This window comes from Arvicanthis niloticus, chromosome 14, assembly GCF_011762505.2.
Source record: "Arvicanthis niloticus isolate mArvNil1 chromosome 14, mArvNil1.pat.X, whole genome shotgun sequence".
In the NCBI taxonomy this organism is placed as follows: Eukaryota; Metazoa; Chordata; class Mammalia; order Rodentia; family Muridae; genus Arvicanthis; species Arvicanthis niloticus.
This window is the reverse complement of record NC_047671.1, coordinates 69,614,474-69,625,559: the sequence shown is the minus strand read 5'-3', so window position 1 is coordinate 69,625,559 and position 11,086 is coordinate 69,614,474.

The window sequence follows — 11,086 nt, the reverse complement described above, 5'->3', positions numbered from 1 at the left end:
TCTGGATGAAATGGACAATTTTCTAGACAGATACTAGGTACCAAAGTTAAATCAGGAGCAAATAAACAATCTAAACAGTCACATAACCCCTAAAGAAATAGCAGCAGTCATTAAAAGTCTCCCCACAAAAAAAAAAAAAAAGGCCAAGACCAGATGGTTTTAGTGCAAAATTCTATCAGACCTTCAAGGAAGACCTAATACCAATTCTTTTCAAGCTATTTCACAAAATAGAAACAGAAAGAACACTACCCAGTTTGTTCTATGACACTACAATCACAATCATACCTATACCTCACAAAGACCTAACAAAAAAAGTACTTCGGGCCAATCTCCCTTATGTACAGTACTTAATAAAATTATAGCATACCGAATCAAAGAACACATCAAAACAATCATCCATCATGATCCAGTGGGCTTTATCCCAGGAATGCAAGGATGGTTCAATGTTCAGAAATCTATCAGTATAATCCACTATATAAACAAACTCAAAGAAAAAAAACTCATGATCATCTCACTAGATGCTGAGAAAACATGCGACAAAATTCAATATCCCTTCATGGTAAAAGTCTTGGAAAGATAAGGAATTTAAGGCCCATACCTAAACATAGTAAAAGCAATATACAGCAAACGAGTAGACAACATCAAACTAAATAGAGACAAACTTGAAGCAGTCCCACTAAGATTAGAAACTAGACAATGCTTCCCACTCTCTCCCTACCTATTCAATATAGTACTGGAAGTCCTAGCCAGAGCAATTAGACAACAGAAAGAAGTCAAAGGGATACAAATAGGAAAGGAAGAAGTCAAAATATCACTATTTGCAGATTATATGATAGTATACTTAAGTGACCCCAAAACTTCCACCAGAGAACTCCTAAACCTGATGAAAAAAAAAAAAAAACTTCAGCAAAGTGGCTGGTTATAAAATCAACTCAAACAAATCAGTAGTCCTTCCTCTACGTGAAAGATAAGCATGTTGAAAAGCAATCAGGGAAATTACACCCTTCACAATAGTCACAATAATATAAAATACCTTGGTTTGAATCTAACCAAGCAAGTGAAAGATCTGTATGACAAGAACTTCAAGTCTCTGAAGAAAGAAATCGAAGATCTCAGAAGATGGAAAGATGTCCCATGCTCATTGATTGGCAGGTTTAATATAGTAAAATGGCCATCTTGCAAAAAGCAATCTACAGATTCAATGCAATACCCATTAAAATCCTAACTCAATTTCTCACAGAGTTAGAAAGAAAAATTCTTAAATTCATTTGGAATAACAGAAAACCCAGGATATCAAGAACTATTCTCAACAATAAAAGAATTTCTGGAGGAATCACCATCCCTGATCTCAAGCTGCAATAGTGATAAAACTGCATCGCATCGGTACAGAGACAGGCAGGAAGATGAATGGAATAGAATTAAAGAAACAGAAATGAGCCCACACACCTATGATCGTTTGATCTTTGACAAAGGAACTAAAACTGTCCAGTGGAAAAAGGACCGAATTTTCAACAAATGGTGCTGGTTCAATTGGAGGACAACGTATAGAAGAATGCAAATCGATCCAGTCTTATCTTCTTGTACAAAGCTCAACTCCAAGTGGGTAAAGGATCTTCACATAAAACCAGATACACTGAAACTAGTAGAAGTAGAAGAGAAGGTGGGGAGAACCTTGAATACCAGGGCACAGGGGAAAAGTTCCTGAACAGAACACCAATGGCTTATGCTCTAAAATCAAGAATTGACAAATGGGACTTCATAAAATTGCAAAGTTTATTTAAGGAAAGGACACTGTCAATAGGACAAAATGGCAACCAACAGATTGGGAAAAGATCCTTACCAATCCCACATCCGATAGAGGGCTAATATCCAATATATACAAAGAACTCAAGAAATTACACTCCAGACAGCCAAATAACCCTATTAAAAATGGGGTATAGAGCTAAACATAGAATTCTCAATTGAGGAAACTTGAATGGCAGAGAAGCACCTAAAGAAATGTTCAGATTTCTTAGTCATCAGGGAAATACAAATCAAAACAACCCTGAGATTCCACGTTATACCAGTCAGAATGGCTAAGATCAAACTCAGGTGATAGCAGATACTGGTGAGGATATGGATAAATAGAAACATTCCTCCATTGTTGGTGGGGTTGCAAGATGGTGCAATCATTTTGGAAATCAGTCTGGCTGTTCCTCAAAAAATTGGACATAGCATTACCTGAGGACTCAGCTATACCACTTCTGGGCATATACTCAGAAGATGCTCTAACATATAGCAAGGACATATGCTCCACTATGTTCATAGCAGCCTTATTTATAATAGCCAGAAGCTGGAAAGAACCCAGATGTCTTCTACAGAGGAATGGATACAAAAGATGTGGTACATTTACACAATGGAGTATTACTCAGCTATTAAAAACAATGAATTTGAAAAATTCTTAGGTAAGTGGATGGAACTAGAAAATATCATGAGTGAGGTAACCTAATCACAAAAGAACCCACATGGTATTCACTCACTGATTATTTAAAGCTCAGAAGCTTTAAATACCCAGGATTCAACTCACAGACCACATTAAGCTCATGAAGAAGGAAGACCAAGTGGGAGTGTTTTGGTCTTTCTTAGAAGGAGAAACAAAATACTCAAGGGAGCAAATATGGAGACAAAGTGTGGGACAGAAACTGAAGGAGGGGCCATCTGGAGACCATTCCACCTGGGTATCCATCCCATGTGCAGTCACCAAAGGTAAACGCTGATATGAATGTCAGGAACTGCATGCTTACAGGAGCCTGATATAGCTGTGTCCTTAGAGATTTACCTGAGCTTGACATATTCAGAGGCAGATGCTCACAGCTAACTGTTGAACTGATCAAGTGGTTCCCAATGGAGGAGTTAGAGTGAATACTGAAGGAGCTGAAATGATTTGGGACCCCATGAGGAAGGCAACAATACTAACCAACCAGAGCTCCCAGAGTCGAAACCACCAGCCTGAGAGCACTTAGAGAGGGACCCATGGCTCCAGCTGTATATGTAAGGGAGGATGGCCCTGTTGGGCATAGGTGGCAGAGGAGATTTTTGGTCCCATGAAGGCTGGATGCTGTGTGTGTGTGTGTCGGGGGGGGTTTCAAGGGTGGGGAGGTGGGGGTGGAGTAGTAGGTGGGGGCACATCCTTATAGAAGCAGGAGGAGGGGGATGGGATAGGGGGTTCCTGGGGGGGGGATCAGGAAGGTGATAACATCTGAATTGTAAATAAAATATCCAATAAAAAAATTCACAAAGGTCAAGGGTACATAGCAGCTAACTGAAGGGTTTCCAGTTGCCAAAGTCACAAATATTTAACCAATGAAACCAATATTGAATTATAGTCTCAAATGCAACATATATTTGTGTCTGTGTTTCATATATTATATATGTGTATATATCAATATATAATATACACTCCTTAAATAAAAAGCTGAAAATTCACAAAAAAGAATAGATGAATGTCCTTTGCCAAAGGATTTCAAATCATTTATATTGATACTCTAACCTAAAGGTCAGAGAACAAAGCTCCTTGTTCCTTGGATTTACTCTCTGCATACTAATTTTTTTTCTTAGCCTCAAGGTGTAGAAAGGAGGGGAAGAAAGAGCTACCCCATAGTTGAGAAACCTGGTACTACACCACTTCCAGTCCAGGCAACATCTTCAACAAAGCTACATGGATGGTAGATACTCCTGATGCAATCTGGTAATGTTAACACTTTGGTCCTATACTCAGTTTTCATCCAATACAACCCCCAGACCTGATAATGAGCCCCTCGACAAATAACTCCAACTGGAAAATATCCCCTGACATGTCTGAGTAGTATTCCTCCAAACTCTCAGTATCATCGTGAGTGTGCCTGCACACACACACACACACACACACACACACACACACACACACAGTGAGTATGAAACTGTCACAGCCAAGATGAAGCTGAGCAAACACGCTGACAAAGAAAGGCGCTGATATAGGTGAAACTCTCAACATTCAAAAGGCAGAGCATAAAGTCCAAGTTACTCTGAATAAAGTATTTCTTTCCATTAACAATGTTTTGCCTCTATCGCTTCATTAATTACAGCAAATGCATCATACTAATGGAAGACACTGCTAATGGACATTTAAGTGCAAGCCCCTGGTAAGCCTTTCTATTATCTTCGACTTTTTTCTTTAGTTTCAAAACTATTTGTAAAAATATTTTAAAGTGATGGGGTGAAACATGACTGTTTATGGAAATGAAAGAGGTTGTACCTAAGCTGGGTCCATGACAATGATATGGACCACTGAGACTAGAGAAAAGAGGCCACTAAGATGCACACCTCCCTGGCTCCTTATGATGGCACTTGTGCTTCAGGAGGCATAACAGCTTCTCTTTCACTAAATGTGCTATCTGCAAATTAACCATGGACATGGTCTACCATAGTTTCCATGAATAGAATTTCCCACATAGACCCCTCCCATCATTCAACTGCAACCTCATATTCAGCAAGCATCTTAGCATAATGCTTCATTTGAATTTATTTATTCAGATTAGATATAAGTTCTTATTATCAGCTTCCATTAGGTAAGTAGCTAATCCATCTTTAAAACATACATACATATGCATAACCCAGGTCTACAAAGTCATTTTAGGAAAATCCATGAAGGGGCATGCGGTAGCTTCATATAGAATCTCCAAGAAAAACAATTCATTATATGAAACTTATATGAATGTAAAAAAATAATAAAATGTTTAATACACATGAAAATGAACAATGGAAATATATCTTTGCACTATAAATTGTAAATTGGGCTGGGGAGATGGCTCAGTGGTTAAGAGTACTGACTGCTCTTCCAGAAATCCTAAGTTCAATTCCCAGCAACCACATGGTGGCTCATAAACATCTGTAATGGGATCTGATGCCCTCTTCTGATGTTTCTGAAGAGAGCAACAATGTACTCACATACATAAAATAAATAAATCTTTGAAAAAGTATAAATCATAGTATAAATAAAGTTAGTCCTCCATATCAATATCTCTATACATCTGAACCATCTGGGAATCAAAACTATTTTGGCAATATCCCTGCATCTGTGTTAAGCATTTTTCTATTGTTCATTAGTCTAAAATCAATATAGTAAGCTACTAATGCATTTATTTACATTGTATTATGCATTATAAATCACCTAGAGATGATTTAGAGTACTATATGCAAATGCCACATCAAAGAAGGGAAATGAGCATCTGCTCACTTCAGTATCCATGGGCAAATCCCAGAAGTAGTCTTTCATGGATGCTTAGGTATATGCACAGAAGTTCTCATCAACTATACACTGGAACCCTGCAGCTGCACAGTAAGTAAGAAAAATAAATCTTGATGTTCAGATAATTAATATGAATTTAATGCATCTGTTTGTAGGATTCATCAGGCATTGGTTGAATTCAGTAGGTTCAGCCAATCTCTTTCATCTCATATTGTTATTGCCAGAATTTCATCTGGTAGTTGGCTGACTATTGTGGGAAGTAGGGACATGTGGCCCATGAGGCCCCCACTATCCATCAAGGCTATACATATCCTCACAACAAAACATCAAGAATAAAAGAGGAGCTAGGAATGGCTGAGTGCATCCTCAAACATTTTTTCCCATCCACCACAGGCTGGGAATATCATTGGCCATATTAAGATACAAGGCCCAACACTGAATTAGGATTGAGAGAATACGTTCCTTGAAGGCTAAGGACTACTAACTCACTTTGCATTAAGATATATATTTTTGAGATAATAATAGTGAGTATCTGAGTTAATTATAGTATCAGTATACCACATAAGTGAAATATGAAGTCAGTAATGGCAATATTAATTTATGACAGTTTCACAAATGTAAGCTTTGTGTATGCATTTAAGCCAACTGTAGGAGTGTACATATAAACGCATTCATCATTTGGGCTGGCTTAAAAAAAATTCTACTTTCACTATTACATATCAAGAACCAGGAGGGAACAGGATGTAGCAGCTTTGTGTCCTGGAGTGAAATTATGATTCAGTTATTAACTCTGCTGCTCAATAGCCCACAAGAAGTAATGTGGCATCCTTCAGTATGGCCTTATCTATTGTGACAAGTCTCCAGGGAGCTGATGTGCATGAAATTCATTCCATGTGTTATTCACAGAATGCCCAAATTTGAAAATACTTTTATGATGTTGCAGGTTTCAGTTACCTAGTGTGTGATCTCACAAACTCTCAGTCTTCAAAAAAGAGAACATTAACTTCTCAGAAGCCTGAGCTTCTTTGTTAGCGGGGAACCCTTGAGGCATCGTTGCCACAGAAACACACACGAGCACACAGGTCACTTTTGATAAAATGTCATGTACTCTAAGGGTATAGGAATAGGTATTTTATGCAAACTCACGTTTGAATAGATGGCATGAGCTTAGATAAAATAGATCTAAGCTAGCCTTATGTATAATACATTAACAGATAGATCAAGGTTCTCATATCACAAGTTTCTTAAAATCTTTACACATAAAAAGTAAAGTGACCATAGCAGCAGATCCATACATACATGTGCAAATAAATGTAAGGATGTTTTTAGAATATCAGAGGAAAAGCAGAATTAACATCATTCTTTTTTTCAAATCAGAGAATTTAAGGAAGCACAAAAGAGCTGATAGAAAAGTATAACTTCCCCCCTACACACACACACACACACACACACATACACACACACACATGCACATGCACACACAAACTCATTTCCCAGCGTTTTCCAAGTGTTGTGTTTTATCAGGTGCTTTCCTTTCCTTGTTTACAATTTACAATAAATATATCACACATTTCTATATGATTTCATTTCCAACAACCCATGAACAGGCAATGTGGAGATACTGCAGATACTTGACATTATCCTTATTGACATCTATGGCAGATGTCACGGTTCTTCTGCTTGTTCCAGTGAGGGCTGGATCAAATTTCTAACTCCATTAACCATATCTCTATGGATGGTACCATGTGCAATTGGAGATAGTGTAGTGTAATCTCATTTGGTAGAAATCTTTACAATAGATACTAAGTTGAAGTCATATTTTTGTATTTTGGTACAGAATTTATTTTGATGCAGAATTAAGGTTTCATGGGTACAAATTTCTTTTCTTGATACAAAAATTTTAAAAGTGTAAGGCTTGGACCCTCTCCTTCTATAACTGTTATTATAACCTGATGTGAGATTTTAAAGGCTGTGCATTAAGGGCAAAATAGCAAATTCATGGCTCTGAGTTTATTGTTAGGGTGTCTTCATGTATTTTAATTAGGAATAGCTGAGAGTAGTTAACAGATAATAGTCCAAATTACTTTACATAGATAGTTGGTTTTCAAAAATGTCAGAAATCCACAGAAAGTGACATTTAATGTTATTTATTCACTTGTTGTTGAGACAAATCTGCTCTAAATAGCTACCTATTTGTGGATTCAAAGAAGCAGTTGAGCATCTAGACCTGCAGGTGAGGTTGTATATTGTGGCTGGATGGCCACTGGGCAGAAATTGCCTATCTCTCCTACAGACCTGTACTGTTCTTGAAAGGACACAATTTACACTTTAGGACAACTTAGTTCTGCTGAGATAGAATAGGCTAGTCCTTAATAATTCCTGTTTTTAAAGCTCTGTCAGATGATCCTGGGCCAGAAGGCTTCAGCTCTGAAGACTGATGCTCTACCTTCCTGACTTACTGGGGCTGCATAGGTAGGCAGCTGTCTCTACAATTTGTCTCAGTTCTGGAAGCTGCGTTAAACTTTCCATATTTTCAGATAATGTTGGCCATTCTCAGGTTTCTGATAGGGTTGAAACCTGTTAGTCTCATCAAGCTGTTTAGCTTTAAAAAAAGATGATATAGATTTGAGAGGATGGTTTTCAGACAGCAAACAATCTCAAGCCAGAACATAAGTCATGTATAGAATTATAAGTCTTTTAAGTTAGGATAGATGGCAGAGTGTACTCTTTAATTGACAAAAATGATAGGCTGGTCGTTAGGTCTATCTTGTACTTTATAAATTACAAAATGGTAATAGTTGTGCTCAATTTATATCTGAGATAAAAGTCTTTTAATAGGACAGAAAGCAGGAAGTGTTATGGATAGCCCTGATGTTGCTTCTACTTTGATGCTAATTCTGCTCTCCAGGAAGGGGTTATGGCCAAGAATGAATCATGTACACAGGTGACTTCTTGTGAACCTTCTCCCCACTTCAACTTGTAAAATAAAGGCTAGAGCCAGTGATTGGGCAGTGGAAGGGAAGGTGGAACTGAGAAGTTTGGGGAAAAGGAGGAGAGGGGAGAGAAGAAGGGAGAAGGAAGTTGGAGGAAGAACAGAATGATCCAGTTACATGTGGCTTTATATAGCAGCAAGTAGCTATGAATTTAAGAGTTGGATAATTATAGGACAATATGTTTTATCTAGGTGGGAAATTTATATCATTATCAATTGGCTCTGAAATTATTGTGTGGGCATCTTGTGAATTGAGAATTTATTGATGTATAAATCTGGCTGATTAATTATAAGCTTCTAGAGTTTTGATTTCATGGATTAAGGGGATTTGTGACAACTAGTCACAGGGGATAGATGGCTGAGAAGGAACTAGCAGCTCTGAAGCAAGCGAACGGGAGCTGGAAAGACCTAGATTGGCCACTGCATGGGGCCAGCCTAGAGGAGAAGGAGACCTCAGGAAGAGAATAGCTGGGAATAGTGTGGGATGGTGCTGACTTTTTCATGCTTTTCACCACACATTTACATGCCTGTCTTTCCCATTTGCTGATTCCAAAACAAGTGTAAGCAAAAAGAAAAAAAAGAGTAGGCAACTAAACACTATTCTGCCAATAAATGTCAACTAAGTCACCTCACAGTCTGCTTAGAACCTAGTGTCTGTAGCTTAGATGAATGTATGCATGTTTACAAGAGTGACTTAGAACATAAACAGACTTGGATAGATAAGCCTGAATACACATTTCCTTTTTCTCAGCCTCCCATCCACCACCAGAGCATATGTATAGCAAAAATAATCTAACTGAAAAACAGTCTTACACAACGTGTCTCTAAATTTCTTGGTCTGGTTTAAGGTGAGAGCAACAACTGAAGTGCTCACAAGGTGGTTTGTTTGTTTTGGTTGGTTTGTTGGTTGGTTGATTTGTTGGTTGGTTGGTTGGTTGGTTTGTTTGTGGTTTTACTCCACTGAGAGTCCTGGGCAAGGAAGTAAGTTTATATTATAGGCAGCCACTGACCATTTTGAGAGCAGAGTCACTTGGCATAACTTAACAGTTTTAAGTCCTACCACATAACCTTATAAGTTAATGACAGTATAAACTACGTCATTAACATGTTCTAAAGGCTCTGACTCAAAGAACAGGTCACTAGAAGACTCTAGGTTAGGACACATCTTAGTGATTTTGGTAGAATTCTGGTAGCTACTGGAAACCATAGTGTAATGTTGGATTATGTTTTAATAACTTTTTATTCAAAGACACAGGGATATGACAATTTTGTAAAGAAATAAGCATGTGTATCACATGTACAGAATGCAAAGCACTGATGAATATTCATGGGACTTCACAGCATTTTCATACATGAATCATGGAACATGAGAGTTCATTGCCTACTGGCTCATATTTACTTTACTCTGATGTTACATGAGAAAAGTTGGAAAAGTTTTTATTATGATAATCTATTTTTTAATAGTAATCTAGTTCAAATGTTTTCAAATGTCATGTATATATGTGAGAGCTCTGAGATAAAATTATGTATTTTATTTTTTCCTTAGAAATGAATTCTATGGCTGAATATTACTGAGATACCCAACCCCAGCAGTGACTATTGTTTAACTTATTTTATAGTCTATGCATAGAATAATAAAAACTACATAATGATTTCCCCAACATTTAATTAATTAATTTCTTTGGTCAGTTACAAATGTAAAGTCTACCTCTCTGGCAGATCTCCACAAGGAAACAATATGAACGGGCAGGGAAGTCATACTTTCTGCTCAGACAGGCTTTCTCTCTCACACACACAATAGTAGTGGTAACTCAACTTGAAGAATAAATAAATTTCAACTCAGTCATTAAGGGAGAATTTTTTTCAGCATAGCATGTAGAAGATGTTATTCTGTTTGCTTTTAGGATTTGAGAAGCAATTCTATGTGGGTGTTCTGTAAGTACAAGAAATTGCCATCCCTGTTCATTTTTACATAACTGATGCACTCCTATATAATGTGGTCATGTGAATATTGTTGCTTAAAGAAAATCAATGTTCCATCTACTTATGTACATCTGAACACCTACACACCTCTACACACAACGCTATTCAGTTACTTTGTTTATGATCATCAGATGACTATTTCCTTATAAAAAATGGTGTGGGTTGCTTAGAAAGTAGTGGTTTGCTTTCTCTTGTTGTAGGCCTGTTTGTCATGCAAAGAAAATTAAAAGACTTACGCTATTAGAATTGAGACATAAGTAACTTTGGGGTTCTCAATCCAAAATAGCATACTGATATCAAATCCTTTTCCCCCAAGGCTGGTGATACATTGTGGAGGAGGATCTGTAAAGATTGTAAGAGCCAGAGTTTGGGAAAGATGACTGAAAGTGACAATTTCTAGGCAGGATAGGGCCATCGCCCCCCATAAAATCATAGAAGACATGGTAGTTTGTACAGGACCTGCAGAAAATCAAAATTCCTGTTTGGCTCAGAGGGGAACTCACGAATGCCACTTTTGGCAGCTGATGGTTTGCTGAGGACCAGTTTTCTTCAGGATTGTGGCCCCAGGTAGGTTGCTCCAGGCATCACTGGGTGTCCCTACATCCTTGCACGTATTGGCAGCACCAATTCTACTCAATGGACTTTAAAAAAAGAGTGGCAAGGGGATTTAGTGGAAGAATATAGAAAGAGTTTGAGGACAAAGTGAGGGATGGATATGATCAAATAAATATGTACATGTATAAAATTATCAAACAATAAATGACAACTATATTTTTAAAAAGATATTAGGATTGAGAAAGTATTAGATACAAAACTATAATTATCTCCAAGTTCATAAACTAGAA